At 38.8% G+C, this 17,939-nt stretch overlaps 1 pseudogene; it reads right to left on the bottom strand.

Annotated features, from left to right (window-relative positions):
• Positions 1 to 812: 812 nt before the first annotated feature.
• On the bottom strand, positions 813 to 1,048 carry LOC102392872 (annotated as a pseudogene).
• Between the last annotated feature and the right edge of the window lie 16,891 nt (positions 1,049 to 17,939).

Genomic DNA, 17,939 nt, shown 5'->3' with positions numbered 1-17,939 from the left:
AGGCTGCAGTCCATGGGGTCGCTAAGAGTCAGACACAACTGAGCGACTTCACTTTCACTTTTCACTTTCATGCATTGGAGAAGGAAATGGCCATGGGGTTGCACAGAGTCGGACACAACTGAAGTGACTTAGCAGCAGCAGCAGCAGCACAGATCTAAGTAGGGCCTAACTTACCTTTGCTGAGAAAGATCTGTACAAATAAGACTTTCTTCTGACCTGCTCAATGGGACAAAGTCATATTCACATTTATTTAAACCACACTTTGTGGGGTTTTTTTTTTTGAAAGCAGAAAAATAATTTATTCCAAAAGGTAGTAGAAATAAGAAACTCATCCTGATAAAATACTTTGGTATAATTCTGGTGGGACAAATTTTCCCTCTGGACAAGTTTTCCTACTGACGCCCCCCACCCCCCGGAGTCTTATTGTCATGTAACATTTTTAAACACCACTGATTCTCATGTTGTGAGCAGGTAGGAACCATCTTCAAAATCACTGGTTCCAAGGAGAGAGTAACGTTATCTCTCAGAAGAACAGCACTTTTGATCTCAGAAGAGTACCTGGTCATTTCATTGAGGCAGCACAGTTTAGATTAAGTGGGCACATCACTCATCAAAGTGTAAAATGGTGACAGGAAAAAATTACTGCACTGTAGAATAAGATGTTCAAATGTGGTGTGAATACTTAAGGCAGCTGATGGCCAAAGGGGGGCTAATCAAGGAAGGTGATCTGGGTATGGAAGTGGTTTTGCATCTAGAGTTCTCTTTGTGACCTCAAAGACTGAGCACTGGCAAGCAAGCCTTCTTCCTCGAGGTCAATGATACTCGAGGTACCAGACAGTTTCACTTTTCAAGCGTGTTCCAAAGAGAGGACTGATGTGGGCCAGAAGTGCAATCAGCCAAAAGAGGAACAAACGGAACAGGTCACCAACATAGTGATGATAACTCCTTGGTTGGGATCCTTAGGGATGAACCAGGGCACCAAGAAACCCATGAAGCCCCAGAAGACGCTCATCACAGTAAGAGGCACGGTGAGGCCAGTATAGGCCATGGTTGCTCACACTTTGTGCTTCTGAGAGAGGAAATGAAACTCATACTTATTAAGTGTCTGGTCTATGCCAGCACCAAGTTATGTGTTTCTCTCATAGCTTTCTTATAGCAAAGTTATTTTCCTTTTTAAAAATATCATTATCTTTATTTACTTGTAAAGAAATGGAAGCTCAAAGAGGTGAACTAACAGCAACTTAAGTGTCAATTAACAGATGAATGGATAAAGAAGTTGTACCTACATATACATATATGTATATATCTTATATGTACATATAAGCATACATATATATATATATGTATCTACATGCATGCAATAGGATATCACTCAGCCATAAAAAAGAACTAAATTTTGCCATTTGCAACAACATGGATGGATTTGGAAGGCATTATGCTAAGTGAAATAAGTCATACAGAGAAATACCAAATGATACCATTTACATATGGACTCTAAAAAATACAACAGACAAGTGAATAAAACAAACAAGAAGCAGACTCATAGAGGACAAACACGTGATGGAGAACAGAAGGGTGAGAGCAACAGGCACAAACTAGTGAATGTAAGGTAAGCTCAAGGATGTATGGTATAACATGGGGAATACAGCCACTACTCTGGAATAACTGTAAATAGAAAGTAAAGATGCTCCCTGGAAACTACTAGAACTCATCCATTAATTGTAAAGTTGTAGGATACAAAATTAAAACACAGAAATCTCTTGCATATCTATATACAAGCAGTGAAAGATCAGAAAGAAAAATTAAGGAAACAAGCTCATGTGTCATCACACCAAAAAGAATAAAGAACCTAAGAATAAAACCTACCTAAGGAGACAAAGGACCTGCGCTCTGAAAACTATAAGATACTGATGAAAGAAATCGAAGATGACACAAACAGATGGAAAGATATACCATGTTATTGGATTGGAAGATTCAATATTGTCAAGATGACTATACTACCCAAGTCAAATTTAATGCAATCCCTATGAAATTAACAATGGCACTTTTCACAGAACTAAAGCAAAAAAGTTTTAAATCTGTATAGAAACACAAAAGGTGCTGACTAGCCAAAGCAATCCTGAGAAAGAAAAATGGAACTGAAGACATCAGGCTCCCTGACTTCAGATTATACTACGTACGTGCTGCGTGCTCACTCTTGTCTGATTCTTTGTGACCCCATGAACTGTAGCTCCTCTGTTCATGGGATTCTCCTGGCCAGAATACCGGAATGGGTTGCCATTTCCTTCTCCTTAATCTCCTCTCTTTAATCAAGACAGTATGATACTGGCACAAAAAACAGAAATATAGACCAATGGAACAGGATAAAAAGCCCAAAAATAAGCCATGCACCTATGGTCAATTAATCTACAACAAAGGATGCAAGAATATATAATAAAGACAGTCTATTCAATAAATGGTGTTGGGAAAACTGCATGTAAAAAGTAAAATTAGAACATCCTCTAACACCTTACACAAAAACTCAAATTGGATTAAAGACCTCAGTAGAAAACCAGATACCATGAAACTCAGGAGAAAAACATAGGCAGAACACACTTTGACATAAATTGCAACAGTATCTTTTTGAACCCACCTCCTAGAGGAGTGGCAATAAAAACCAAAATGAACAAGTAGGATCTAATTAAAGTTAAAAGCTAGAAATCAAAACAATACTGTAAAGCAATTATCCTTCAATTAAAAATAAAGAAAAAAAGAAAAAACTCATAGTAAAGGCTGCTTATTAAAAAAAAAGTCAAAAGCTTTTGCATAGCAAAGGTAACCATAAACAAAAAGACAACCCACAGAATGGGAAAAAATATTTGTGAATGATGTAATCAACAAGGGATTAATCTTTAAAATATACAAACAGCTCATTATCACAAAATAAATAATCCAATCAAGAAATGGGCAGAATATCTAAATAGACTTTTCTCCAAAGAAGACATACAGATGGCAAAAAGACACATGAAAAGATGTTTAACATCACTCATTCTTAGAGAAATGCAAGTCAAAACTATAGTGAGGTATCACCTCACATCACTCAAAATGGCCATTATTAAAAGTCTATAAGTAATAAATGCTAGAGAGGGTGTGGAGAAAAAGGAACCCTCCTATGCTGTTTATGGGAAGGTAAACGGGTACACCCATTATGGAAGTCCCTTAAAAAACTAAAAATAGAGCTACCGTATGATCCATTCCTGGTTATATATCCAAAGAAAACCATAATTCAAAAAGATACATGCACTCCAATGTTCATAGCAGCACTATCTACAATAGCCAAGACGTGGAAACAACCTCAAAGTCCATCGACAGAAGAATATGGAAAACATAGCGTATATACACAATGGAATATTACTCAGCCAAAAAAAGACTGAAAAAAGGCTATTTGCAGCAACATGAACGAACCTAGAGATTACCATACTAAGTGAAATAAAAGAGAAAGACAAATAACATGTGATATCACTTACATGTGGAATCTAAAAAATGATGCAAATTAACTTATTTTACAAAACAGAAACAGACTCATGGACTTTAAAAACAAATTTATGGTTTCCAAAGGGGAAAGGTTTGGGGAGGAGGGATAAATTAGGAGTCTAGGATTAAGATATACCCACCACTATATATAAAACAGATAATCCACAAGGACCTACTGTATAGCACAGGGAACTCTACTAAATATTCTGTAATAATCTATATGAGAAAAGAATCTGAAAAAGAATGGGTATATGTGTATGTGTAACTGGGGGCTTCCCCATTGACTCAGTGGGAAAGAATCTGCCTGCAATGCAGGAGACTCAGGTTTGATCCCTGGGCTGGGAAGATCCCCTGGAAGAGGGCATGGCAACCGACCCCAGTATTCTTGCCTGAAGAATCACATAGACAGAGGAGCCTGGTAGGCTACAGTCTACAGGGGAATGAAGAGTCGGACACAACTGAGGCAATTAAGCATATGTGTAACTGAATCACTTTGCTGTACACCTGAAACAAAAATTGTAGCTCAATTACATTCTAATATAAAATAAAAACTAAATTTAGAAAACCATGGGGGATATAGTCAATATTCTGTAATAACTAAAAGTGGAAGGTAACATTTTAAATCATATAAAAATTTAAACATTAAAAAAATTAATAAAATAAATTAATCCACAGTTATATTAAAAAAGGTGAAATAACTTTTAAAGTTGGTTCATGGAAGAGAAGAATGGGAATTCAAGTTGTTCTGTCTCCAGTTCCACATGCAGGGGTCCCTGTCTTTCCCTCCAGGAAGTCTGCTGTAGGTCCTGAACCAGCCTTACCCACCCAGCCTTACCCGTCTGGGTAGACACCAGATGCAAGAGAATGATCCAAAACCTATGGGTTGCAGCAAAGCACTTCTCAGAGGGAAGTTTATAGCAATGAAAGCTTGCCTTAGAAAACCAGAAAAAATCGCTAGCAATCTAACCTTACACCTAAAGAAATTACAGGAAGAACACAAAAAACCTGAAGATAATAGAAGGAAAGAAATCATAATTCAGTTCAGTTGCTTAGTTGTGTCCGACTCTTTGCAACCCCATGGACTGTAGCATGCCAGGCCTCCCTGTCCATCACCAACTCCCAGAGTCTACTCAAACTCATGTCCATTGAGTCAGTGATGCCATCCAACCATCTCATCCTCTGTCATCCCCTTCTCCTCCTGCCTTCAATCTTTCCCAGCATCAGGGTCTTTCCAATGAGTCAGTTCTTTGCATCAAGTGGCCAAAGTATTGGAGTTTCAACTTCAGCATCAGTCCTTCCAATGAATATTCAGGACTGATTTCCTTCAGGATGGACTGGTTGGATCTCCTTGCTGTCCAAGGGACTCTCAAGAGTCTTCTCCAACACCACAGTTCAAAAGCATCAGTTCTTTGGTGCTCAGTTTTCTTTATACTTTGTTATATTTTATACTTTCTTATACTTTGTTAAATAACAAATTCAAACTCATCAAGGAGACATTTTTTTTATGAAAGAGGTTATTACAAGGTGGGAGTGGAAGGGGGTGAGAGTACTGTGACCCTAAGAGCTGCAAAAGTCTCAAGAGTTAGGCAAAGTAATAGAGAGTCCTAAACAGGATTGGGGATAACTGAGTATGGGGAGGCAGGAGGAACGGGTGACATGATCAGATAGTAAAGAACGTTTCACCCTGAGCCTGGTGCATTCTCAGTAGGGTCTGGTGCTGACCTGAGTGAGGGGCAAGGTTCAGGCACTTGGGGGAAGGAGAGAAGTACAAAATCAGAAGTATTTTGTATCCATTGATCAATGGGGACAAATAGTTCAGCTAACTACTTATGAGACAAAGAATGGAAATTTGAAGGGACTGTGTCTGACCTTGTCACAGGTAAAAAGTGGGGAATCCATGAGTCTTATGTATGTTATATGAAGAAGGGTGATATCTCGCAGTAAATCATTTTCCAGAACATGAAGGTAGACAGGATTTCTCAACCTTCACCATTTTCTAGTTAAAATTCAACATTGTCATCCTTTATGACTCTTAGTGTTGACACAGCATAGCAGTTAGGTGATGTGTTAAGAGTTAATACCTCTGCTCAAAAATATCATTTAGAAAAGTTTATATTGTGCCTTTATCAGGGAGTCTTACAGTTTTCTTTGTATACATTGTCTACATTTCTAGTTAAGTTTTCTGTAGAAATGTTATGTCTTTTGCTATTATTAAAGAAGCTTCAAATATCTTCTATCTGGTGGTTGTCTCTCTATATATGTATATATACACACACACATGTATGAAAACCATAAAAATAAAAGTAGATAGAAAAATTTAATTCCCACTAAATACATCCTTTTATATTAAAAATACCAATTAGGCACAGGCTCTGAATGCCTGCATTAGACAGTCATTGTACTAGCTTGTGGTTTGATATTGCTTCCTAGACACTTCCTTTTAAATGCACACATTCTTGGAAAACTACTGAACTTAAAACTCTTGACTGTCTTTAATGCGATGCCAGAGGGAAAGAAGCAAAGATTTTCACAAGACCTCCTTGAAGCTGGGCACATTCATTTTATTCAGTTATTTGTTCATTCACGCAGCAATATTTAATGACCCTCTACCATGTTCCAGGTACTTTCCTACACCGCAGGGATTCGGCCATGAAAAACAAAGCAACAACAAAAAACACCCTACCCTCTTGGAGCCTTCAGTTAGTGGGAGAGCTAGTCAAGTAAGTATGAATATATGAATGATATAATTCTTTTCATGATGAGAGTTATGAAGATAATAAAATAGCACTAAATAAATAGATGACCATGGGCAAATGATTCCTATTTTGTGTAGAAAAGTCCAAGAAGCTCACTCAGAAGAGAAATTCTAACAGCAATCTGATGACCTGAATAGTAGAGAAGAGGAAGTGATGCAAAGACATGCGGAAGAACACCCGAACAAAATGATGCTGAGTCTAAGCTCACATACTCCCACACTGCTGCTGCTGCTAAGTCACTTCAGTCGTGTCCGACTCTGTGTGACCCCATAGACGGCAGCCCACCAGGCTCCTCCGTCCATGGGATTTTCCAGGCAAGAGTGCTGGAGTGGGGTGCCATTGCCTTCTCTGTGCTCCCATACTAGAAACCAATAAATTGAGAAACAAATTGTTGGAGCAAGGAATAGCAACTTAATTCAGAAAGCCAACAGAACAATAAGATGGTGGACTCATGTTCCAAAGAACCATCTTGTCTGAGTTAGAATTGAAGCTTCTTTTATACTAATAGGGGAGGGAGTAAAGCCAAACATTTCCTGGTTCCAGTCAGCCTCCAGAGGAGATGTGTTCATTTCATTCTTAAGGCAGCCATTCACAGGGAGGTCTGGTCAGGATGCTTCCCATGTGCTAAAGGCAGGTACTTTAGCTTAATGCTCATTACCTGGGAGTCAGGGTTCCTAGAGATGGGCCATTATGTATTAATATAATTTAAGCTTATAGACAACACCCCTTTAGTGATTAACTTGAATACAAATGGGTTAGTACCAAAATCACATACCAGTGAAATGCCAAGATAACTGCATTGATTGTTAAAGACAATTCTACTAGAATCACTATTTAGTTTTTACTTACATAATTTTACAAGGGAAAAAAAACATATTTTTCCTAACTTCAAAAGAATATGATAACCTTTTATAAGGTTAAGTGTAAGAAAATCAGTTACTATTATGATTCATAAGTAAATGCAATCTTCTCTAACAAACAATGAATACAATTTAATGAAAATAAGCGTCATAGCCTCAAAGTTAAGGTTTGTTGTAATTAGGGTAGGTGATTCCCATAGGGAACTTCTTATAAACAAACCACAGAATTTTGTAATGACAAGATACAGCATAAGTATGGAAATGGTAAGAAAGTTTCTTTATCCCTTCAGGCCCTGCGTTTATATGTTCAAACTACCTAACCGGTGAATAGTCTCATCTTCTTTCTTAGAGTTATTATAAAAAGGAAGTCAAAACGACTTAGTACTCTGTATTCTGAAAGCACTGTGTTGATAGCTCAGCTGTTCTGTCTTAACCTTCCTTCTACTGGAGCCTGTGCCCTCTGGGCACATATTAATTTAAATCAAGACAGAAATAATTTATATTTATATTACATATATAATTTATATGTATATTACATATAATTTATATTTATATTATATATCATATATTTATAAAATATAATATAAATAATTCATAAATAAAACATTTATTTTTATATTTAAATATAATAATTTATATTTGTATTTTGTTTTCATAATTAAATGAAATCATACACGTAAAGCATTTAGAATAGCGCCTGACACACAGTAGGTGTTTGGTTTCTTACAGTTACTATGATAAATTGTGTTACCCTTCGTATGCAGCATCCATTGGCTTTTGCTGGTTCCTTTCCTGGATGTCATTTGGCTCTTTTTCTGCAAGTCCAAATCCTGCTTAAGTCCAACACAAATGCTGCATCTTATGGGAAGCTCTTCCCCGTTTTTATCCCAAAGCACGTTAGTAGCCTTATATTACACATTTTCTTGCTTCTTTATATTACAGGTTTATGTCTTATACTTTTTGTTGAACAGCAAGCAGTAGTGCTTTGAAGGGAGGATCTTTGTCTTATTTTTGTTTTCTTCTTGATACCTGAGTGACTGTTGCTAGAGGAAGCTCAAGGAATGTTGATTCATTATAATCAAGAGTAAAAAAATGTTAGAGGAGGGCAAGAGAAAACAGGATTAGCATGAGCAAAGCAAGGAAGAACAAGAGACGAGTTCAGTGATTGCTTGGGAAAGGGAAATGACACTTGGAAAAAGAGAAGCTTCTGTGACTTTAGGCATCGTCCTCTTTCCTTCCTTTCCTCCAAAACTGATTAAAGTTCAGCTATGTTCTAGGTGATGAGGAAGAGCAGTAGCTATGGCTGATTGAGTGACGGCTTGTGTACCAAGCAATTTACAAAGATCCTCCGGTTAACATCCCCAAAAGAGAATTATTAAGTCACCATTGAGAGAGCTAAAGATGTGAGAAGTTTGAACATTTATCTAGGGTGATCCTGTCAGTAGGTGACAGAGCTGGACTGAAGTCCAGGTCTGCCTCACTTGCCCATGTTGTTCCACGTTAATAGATGCTTAAGTTCCAACTTGTCCCTCCCTACCAGCAAATTATGCAGCTACTTATAAAAGAAAATTGAAAGTTGGTACAGGGAGCTCAGCTTGGTGCCCTGTGATGACCTAGATAGGTGGGATCAGGGGTGGGAGGGGTGGGGGTGAAGGAAGGTCAAGAGGGCAGCGGGGTATATGTATGCACAAAGCGGTTTCACTTCACGGTACAGGAGCAACTAACACAATATTGTAAAGGAGCCATACCCTAATAAGTTTTTTTTAATTAAAAGAAAGAATGGAAAAGAAATCACTGAGTTTATTTCAAAGCATTCCACGTATTTCTGTTAAGTCATTTACTGCTCAAAGAGCCTCACTTTGCCAAATTCAGACAGCTTTGCACCTGGTTCCCTTTCTCTGGATTCTTCAACTGAAACGAATGATTTTGAAACTCTTTGACCCATAAAATGTTCAAAAACGATTCTGAAACCCCTTCCTGCTTGCTATTCTAAAGAAGACTAGTGTCCCTAAGTAGGAGTCTATTGGGAATCTAGACTGCGTTTGTTTCTCTGTAACAGTCTGTGATTTGACAAAGCGGATGTCGGGGAGCCGAGAGAAGATGAACATCTTTGGGATTTGGGTGTGTTCAGAAAAACATATTTGCAGCAGACTGAGATTGTCTCCGTTGATGTCATTGGGTTGGGTCTGACCGTGGTCCAACGCCTCTCACTGGCTCACTAGTCTGTTGGGTTTCCAACCCCTGAATGCTTCAGGACAGTGAAACCCTGGTGGAAAAAAAGAGAAATCTCCCTGGAGCTTCACTGTACAAAGAACAAAAGAGGAACATGAAGGACAGCCAGAAATCCATGTCTCCCCCAGAGAAGCCCAAAATGTGCTTCAACGTTCAGAATGTATTACCTCAGTGTAATCTCCTCATGAAGCAAATATTGAGCTACGGGAAAAAAGGAAGGGATGGGCTGCGAAGGGAATGGGCAGCTCTTCTAGAAAGGACCATGGTTATCCTTGTGAAGTAAATGCTACATGGCTGTTCTCACACAGCTGAAGGATATTTATATGTGACGAACAGGCCTTTCCCCCATGAAGGACAAAGAACAATTAATATGTCCCTGATTGTAGTCTCACTGCTCCTTTTTTGTAGCTGTTAAAACAGTATATGCCAACATCCCAGAAACATAACACAATGAATAAAGATGGCTTGGGGTAAACACAAATCTGCAAGTGAATCTGGCTTTGACATTAAGCTCATGGTACCTTAGACAGGCAAGCTAATCTCCCTGATCCTCAATTTCTGCTAGTGTAAAATGGTGCATATAATATCTAGCTTGAAGTATCAATATGAGAAGTGAAGAAAATAATGTAGTAAAATTTTCTGGCCCAGGACCTATGATGTACTACGTGTTTAATAGAACTTTTATATGGTCGTAAGCAATGATGAAGGAAAAGTGTTAGTTGCTCAGTCATGTCCAACTCTTTGCAACCCCATGGACTATATAACCCACCAGGCGCCTCACTCCATGGAATTCTCCAGGCAAGAATACTCAAGTGGGTAGCCATTACCTTCTCCAAGGGATCTTTCCTACTGAGGGATTGAATTCGGATTGCAGGTCTCTCATACTGCAGGCTGATTTTTTTTTTTTTTAACCACCTGAGCCACCAGGGAAACCCAATCAGTGATGAAATAAAACCAAATAGCTATTTTTTTTTAACTTTTCTATCTGACATCAAGTAATAAACTTGGTGTACTGTCAACCAGCTTCAGAAATTGCGTACTTGATTGAAATGATCATATTCATCACTTGCTTTGGCATTCTGACCCAGCTGCTATGGTTTGAATGTTTGTGTTTACCTACCTATCCCCCAAATTTCTATGTTGAAATCTTAATACCCAACATGATGGTATTAGGAGGTGAGGGATTTGAAGGTGGAGAGGTTAAAGCGTCTGCCTCCAATGCAGGAGACCCAGCTTCGATCCCTGGGTCAGGAAGACCCCCTGGAGAAGGAAATGGTAACCCACTCCAGTATTCGTGCCTGGAAAATCCCATGGACAGAGGAACTTGGTTGGCTACAGTCCACGGGGTTGCAAAGAGTTGGACACGACTTAGCAACTTCACTTTCACTTTAAGTCATAAGAGTGGAGACCTCATTAATGGGATTAGTGCTCTTATAAAAGAGACTCACAGAGCTGCTTTGACCCTTCTGCCATGTGAAGATACAATGAGAGGTCTGAGACCAGGCAGATGGTTCTCATCCAGTCATGCTCACACCCTGATCTCAGACTTCCAGCCTCCAGAACTGTGAGAAATCAATTTCTGATGTCTATCAACCATCTATACCTAGCACTTTGCTATGCAGCCCAAATGAATTAAGACACTGGCCTTTTACTTACTTTGTCTGCATTCTCTCTTAATGCTATTTTTTTTTTTTTAAATAAAAGCTTAGGTTTAAAAAAAAAAAAAAAAGTGGGCTTCTCTTGTGGCTCAGCTGGTAAAGAATCTTCCTGCAATGTAGGAGACCTGGGTTCGATCCCTGGGTTGGGAAGATCCTCTGGAGAAGGGAAAGGCTACCCATTCCAGTATTCTGGCCTGGAGAATTCCATGGAGTAGCAAAGAGTCGGACATGATTGTAGTCTGGACACGACTTTCACTTAGGTAAAAATAAAAGAAATATTCTGTAGAATTCCTTCCAGTCATGTCCCCCTGCCTTCTAATATCCATAAACATTGGCAGCATCCAGGAGGGAGCTTCAGGGCATCTTTAAGATAATGCGTTCTTTATCAACCTCATCCTCCAGGCCACCCCCTCATAGCCCTGTTATAACTCAACCAACTAGGATATAAGACTGTCTTACATCCTGGTATAGCTGAGCCCAAGAGGATTTGAAGTATGTTGCTGCCTTGCTAGTAGACTAACTACATTACAGAATTCTGTCCTGACTGGCAGACAAAATGGATGAAAAACGTCAGAAAACTGGAGGTGACGTATCACACAGGATACAAAAACTTTGTCCATTTAAAGACTTCACATGCATGAGTCTAATGTCTTTGGAGAGCTGCTGTGGTAGGTGGGAAAACGACTCCCAAAGTGCCCAGGTCCTAATCCCCTAGAGTTTGTGAATATTTTGTCTGATATGTGAATATACCTTATATGAAAACATTGCAGATGTGATTAAGAGTCATGAGAGAGGGAGATTATCCTGTATTATCCAAGTGGGTTGACTGTAAACACACAATCTTTAAAAGAGGGAGGCAGAGGAGTCAGAAACAGAGATTGAAATATACAATAATGATGACTTTGAAGATGAAGAAGAGGCCAAGAGCCGAGCAAAGTAGGAAGATTCTAGAAACTGGAAACAGCAAGGGGATGACTTTTCCCCTACAGCTTCCAGAATAAATGCAGGCCTGAGAATGCCTGGATTTTAGCCCAGTGAGACCCATTTCAGAATTTCGACATCCAAAGCTGCAAGATAATAAATTGGTATAGTTTTAAGTCACTCACTTTATGATAATTTGTTTTAGAACCAATAGAAAACAAATACAGCTACTAGGTTTTATGTTTTCAGCATAAAATGGATGCCTATATAGGCCATTAGAAATTCATTCATTACAAAATGAATGCCTATATAAGGGTGTCAAATTTAGCACATAAAAAATAGAGTACACAGTTAAATTTAAATTTCAGATAAACAACGTGTAATTTTTTTAGTGTAAGTCCATTCAATAGTTGAGACATATTAAAAACATTCACTTTTATCTGAAATTTATTTACCTGAGCATCCTGTATTTTACTTTTTACCTAAGTTTGTAAGTTAACTACCCTCTAGAGAAGTAAGACTTTACTCTTTTTATCTTAACCCTAATTTTTCCAAGTTTTGAGATCTCAATTCACCTAGATTTGATTAAGCCAAAATTCATCTCATCTAGTTTCATCAAAATACTGTAGGCTGGGGCTGTGTGTTTTTTCCATAGTTTTATAAAAAAAATTCCAATTATATTCACATGGAAAATTCTTACTGGCTAACACCTGGAATCTAGACCTCAGCAGAAAAACACTCTTGTTTTGGTGTGAGGTGTCTGTTAAAGAGAGCCACTAGAATTAAAGTATGCTAGTGTGAAAGTAATGCTCAAAATTCTCCAAGCCAGGCTTCAACAGTACATGAATCATGAACTTCCAGATGGTCAAGCTGGACTTAGAAAAAATAGAGGAACCAGGGGTCAAATTGCCAACATCCATTGGATCACAGAAAAAGCAAGAAAGTTCCAGAAAAACATCTATTTCTGCTTTATTGACTATGCCAAAGCCTTTGACTGTGTGGATCACAACAAACTGTGGAAAATTCTTCAAGAGACAGGAATACCAGACCACCTTACCTGCCTCTTGAGAAATCTGTATGATGTCAAGAAACAACAGTTAGAACCGGACATGGAACAACAGACTGGTTCCAAATAGGAAAAGGAGTACGTCAAGGCTGTATATTGTCACCCTGCTTATTTAACTTCTATGCAGAGTACATCATGTGAAATGCCAGATTGGATGAAACACTAGCTGGAATCAAGATTGCCGGGAGAAATATCAATAACCACAGATATGCAGAAAGTGAAGAGGAACTGAAGAGCCTCTTGATGAAAGTGAAAGAGGAGAGTGAAAAAGTTGGCTTAAAACTCAACATTCAAAAAATGAAGATCATGGCATCTGGTCCCATCACTTCATTGCAAATAGATGGGGAAAAAATAGAAAGAGTAACAGACTTTATTTTCTTGGGATCAAAAAATCACTGCAGATGGTGATTGCAGTCGTGAAATGAAAAGACACTGGCTCCTTGGTAAAAAAGCTATGACCAATCTAGACAACATATTGAAAAGCAGAGATATTACTTTGCCAACAAAGGCCCATCTAGTCAAAGCCATAGTTTTTCCAGTAGTCATGTATGGATGTAAGAGTTGGACTATAAAAAAAGCTGAGCTGAAGAATTGATGCTTTTGAACTGTGGTGTTAGAGAAGACTCTTGAGAGTCCCTTGGACTGCAAGGAGATCAAACCAGTCAATCCTAAAGGAACTCACTCCCAAACATTCATTGGAAGGAATGATGCTGAAGCTGAAGCTCCAGTACTTTGATTCGAAGAACTGACTCATTGGAAAAGACCCTGGTGCTGGGAAAGATTAAAGGGAGGAGGAGAAGGGGATGACAAAGGATGAGATGGCTGGATTGCATCACCAACTCGATGGGCATGAATTTGAGTAAGCTCTGGGAGTTGGTGATGGACAGGGAAGCCTGGCATGCTGCATTCCATGGGGTCACAAAGAGTCGGACACAACCGAGCAACTGAATGAACTGATTGAAGTGTGAATTGTGACAGACAAGAGTAATGCCCTCTCTTATGTTGTTATTCCATGCAATGTCGCCTCTTAGATGTCTCATGGATGCCTCCAACAGGTCCACAATTAAGGTCATCATCTCTGCTTCCCATCTCTCCCAGATATACCTCCTTTTCTTTCTCTTTTGAGGGAATGACATCACCATCCACCCATTTACCCAGGGTATTCTGGAGCCTTCCCCATCTTACTATCTCATCAGCACATCTTGGTCATGCTAAGTATTTTTGAATTTTTCTTTTTAGCTATGCTGGGTCATCATGTCTGTGTGCAGGCTTTCTACTTGCACGAGCCGGGGCTACTCTCTAGTTTGCTGGTTGTAGGCTTCTTGTCGTAGTGGCTTCTCTTGTCATGGAGCATGGGCTCTAGGGCACACAGGCTTCAGTAGTGGCAGCATGTGGGCTTAGTTGCTCCACAGCTTGTGGGATCTTCCCGGCCCTGGGATCAAACTGGTGTCTGTTGCATTGCAAGGGGGATTCTTAACCATTGGACTACCAGGCAAGCCCTATGTTCTTAATATTTCTCAAATACATACCTTCTATTCCACCCCCACCACCACTGCCCTAGGTTAGGCTCTTGCTTATCATTTTCTAACTGGGGTTTTTGCCTCCAGTCTCCCTCTGGGGCGAGGCTGGTGCATTATCCACACTCTTTTCTGAGTTATCTTTCTGAAACAGATCCGATCACTTCACTCTGGTGATGTAAAGCTTGAAGTGGCTCCCTGGTGTCTTCATTATAAATTCCAGACCCTAAACATGGGACAAAGATATTTCTTATCCAAACTCTTGTCAAGTTTCTATCTTCCTGCACCATTGCATTCACATCACAGGTTGTGGGTAAACAGAACTGCTTCACTGCACACGCTACCTTCATCACATCTCCATTCTTTTGCATTTTCTATTACTGTTGCAGATAATTTCCTTGCTTCACTTATCTGTTTAGGTAACTGCTATTCATACTCAAAGTACAATTCAGGTTTTATCCCTTTCCTAGTAGCCTTCCTGGATTCCCCTCTGAAATCTGAGTTTAAATCTTCTTCAGACAAGAATCTAAGATTTCTTCTTTTTTTTAAAAAAAGTAATAATTTATTGGCTGTGCCAGGGCTTAGTTGCAGCATGCAGGGTCTTCAATTTTGGTTCTGACTCACAAAATCTTTAGTTGCAGCATATGAACATGAGTATGTGGGATCTTGTTCCCTGATCAGGGATCTATGCCAGCCGTCCTAAATTGGGGGCACAGAGTCTTAGCTACTGGACCACCAGAGAAGTCCCTTAGATTTCTTCTAAATCACCTTTGGCAATCAGTAGGCATCTCATCACAGTGTTACTACTTCCATGGTTTGTGCTCATGACCTCTCCTTCAATGGGATATTTGGAGGTGACGTTATAAATTTGAAGTTTATCAAAGAACACAATTGCATCTGCATTTCATACTGACTAAATTTCTAATTTTCTCTTTTTTAATGAATTAAATATCATGGGAATTTAAAAGCTTCTATTGAAACTAAGCTGGAAGATTTTGACAAAGATGAGCACCTGAATGATAGTTTTTCACTATACATCAGTCAATCACACCAAATCTTCCCAATTTTGTATATCTATGATCTATTCTAGAATATTTAGTAGTTCCTACTTTCAATAATTAAATATTTTAGCCTGAGTGGGCAACCTTCTTGATATACAATATTTTTTCACTTTAATATTTCATCATAGTATATAGAAACCAGAGACTTTAATTTCATAAAATGAAAAACACTGAATAGTAAAATTTCAGGTATTATTGATGAATTTGAGTATATAGAATAAATTTGAAATTTGTTAGAACATGCTGGATATAACAGTGGAACTGTATTTTTAAATAATAGCATTTCTTAATATTAAATGGAAATGACACACATGTGAGTATTTAACTTCACATTTTTCCTAAGTAGGAATGTTTCCCAGCAATTATTTAACATTAAAATCTCTGAATTAAAGAAAAGATTTATTTTTGTGGATGATCAACATGTCCCTGGCTATAACTCAAACTATGAATCTCAAAGATAGAAAACCACAAAATAGATTTCAGCAATTAGCCTGTTAGTACTAGTATTAAATATTACATTAAAAAGAAGAGGTAGATTACCATAAAAGTTTTGACACATTTAAAAAAATTAATTTATTTATTTCAATTGGAGGCTAATTACTTTGAACAATAATTGTGGTGGTTTTTGCTAGACGCTGACGTGAATCAGCCACGGGTGTGCATGTGTCCCCCATCCCGAACCCCCTTCCACCTCCCTTCCCATTCCATCCCTCTGGGTTGTCCCAGTGCACTGGCTTTGAGTGCCCTTTGCCTGCATCAAATTTGAACTAGTCCTCTATTTCACATATGATAATATACATGCTTCAATTCTATTCTCTCAATTCATCTCGCACTTGCCTTCTCCCAGAGTCCAAAAGCCTGTTCCTTACATCTGTGTCTCTCTTGCTGTCTCCCATATAGGGTCGTCATTACCGTCTTTCTGAATTCCATATATATGTGTTAGTATACTGTATTGGTGTTTTTTCTTCCTGACTTACTTCACTCTGTATAATAGACTCCAGTTTCATCCACCTCCTTAGATCTGATTCAAATGTGTTCTTTTTAATAGCTGAGTAATATTCCATTGTATATATGTACCACAATTTCTTATCCATTCTTCTGCCAATGGATGTTAGCTTGCTTCCACGTCCTAGCTATTGTAAACAGTGCTGCAATGAACATTGGGGTACACGTGTCTCTTTCAATTCTGGTTTCCTTGGTGTGTATGCCCAGCAGTGGGATTGCTGGGTTGTATGGCAGTTGTATTTCTAGTTTTTGATATTGGACAGTTCAGTTCAGTTGCTCAGCCATGTCTGACTCTTTGAGACCCCATGGACTGTAACATGCCAGTCTTTCCTGTCCGTCACCAACTCTCAGAGTTTGCTTAAAATCATGTCCATCGAGTCAGTGATACCACCCAACCATCTCATCCTCTGCCATCCCCTTCTCCTCCCACCTTCAATCTTTGCCAGTATCAGGGTCTTTTTCAATGCGTCAGTTCTTTGCATTAGGTAGCCAAAGTATAGGTGCTTCAGCTTCAGCCTCAGTCCTTCCAATAAAGATTCAAGACTGATTTCCTTTAGGATGGACTTATTTGATCTCCTTGCAGTGCAAGGGACTATCAGGAGTCTTCTCCAATACCACAGTTCGAAAGCATCAGTTCTTTGGCACTCAGCTTTCTTTATGGTCTAACTCTCATATCCATACATGACTACTGGAGAAACCATAACTTTGACTAGATGGACCTTTGTTGACAAAGTAATGTGTCTGCTTTTTAATATGCTGTCCAGGTTTGTCGTAGTTTTTCTTCCAAGGAGCAAACGTCTTTTCATTTCACGGCTGCAGTCACCATCTACAGTGATTTTGGAGCCCCCCAAAATAAAGTATCTCACTGTTTCCATTGTTTCCCCATCTATTTGTCATGAAGTGATGGGACCAGATGCCATGATCTTAGTTTTCTGCATGTTGAATTTTAAGCCAACTTTTTCACTCTCCTCTTTCATTTTCATCAAGAGGCTCTTTAGTTCTTCTTGCTTTCTGCCATAAGTGTGGTGTCATCTGTGTATCTGAGGTTATTGATATTTCTCCCTGCAATCTTGATTCCAGCTTGTGCTTCACCCAGCCCGGCATTTTGCATGATGTACTCTACATATAAATTAAATATGCAGGGTGACAATATACAGCCTTGATATACTCCTTTCCCGATTTGGAACCAGTCTGCTGTTCCATGTCTAGTTCTACTATTGCTTCTTGACCTGCATACATGTTTCTCAGAAGGCAGGTGAGGTGGTCCGGTATTCCCATCTCTTAAAGAATATTCCACAGTTTTGGACAAAAACACATTGTTCAGAAAAATGCAATTATCATGATCAAAAC

This window comes from Bubalus bubalis, chromosome 5 (genome assembly GCF_019923935.1).
Source record: "Bubalus bubalis isolate 160015118507 breed Murrah chromosome 5, NDDB_SH_1, whole genome shotgun sequence".
Taxonomy (NCBI): domain Eukaryota; kingdom Metazoa; phylum Chordata; class Mammalia; order Artiodactyla; family Bovidae; genus Bubalus; species Bubalus bubalis.
Note: the sequence above shows the minus strand (reverse complement) of the source record. Positions and strands in the feature narration are given on the sequence as shown.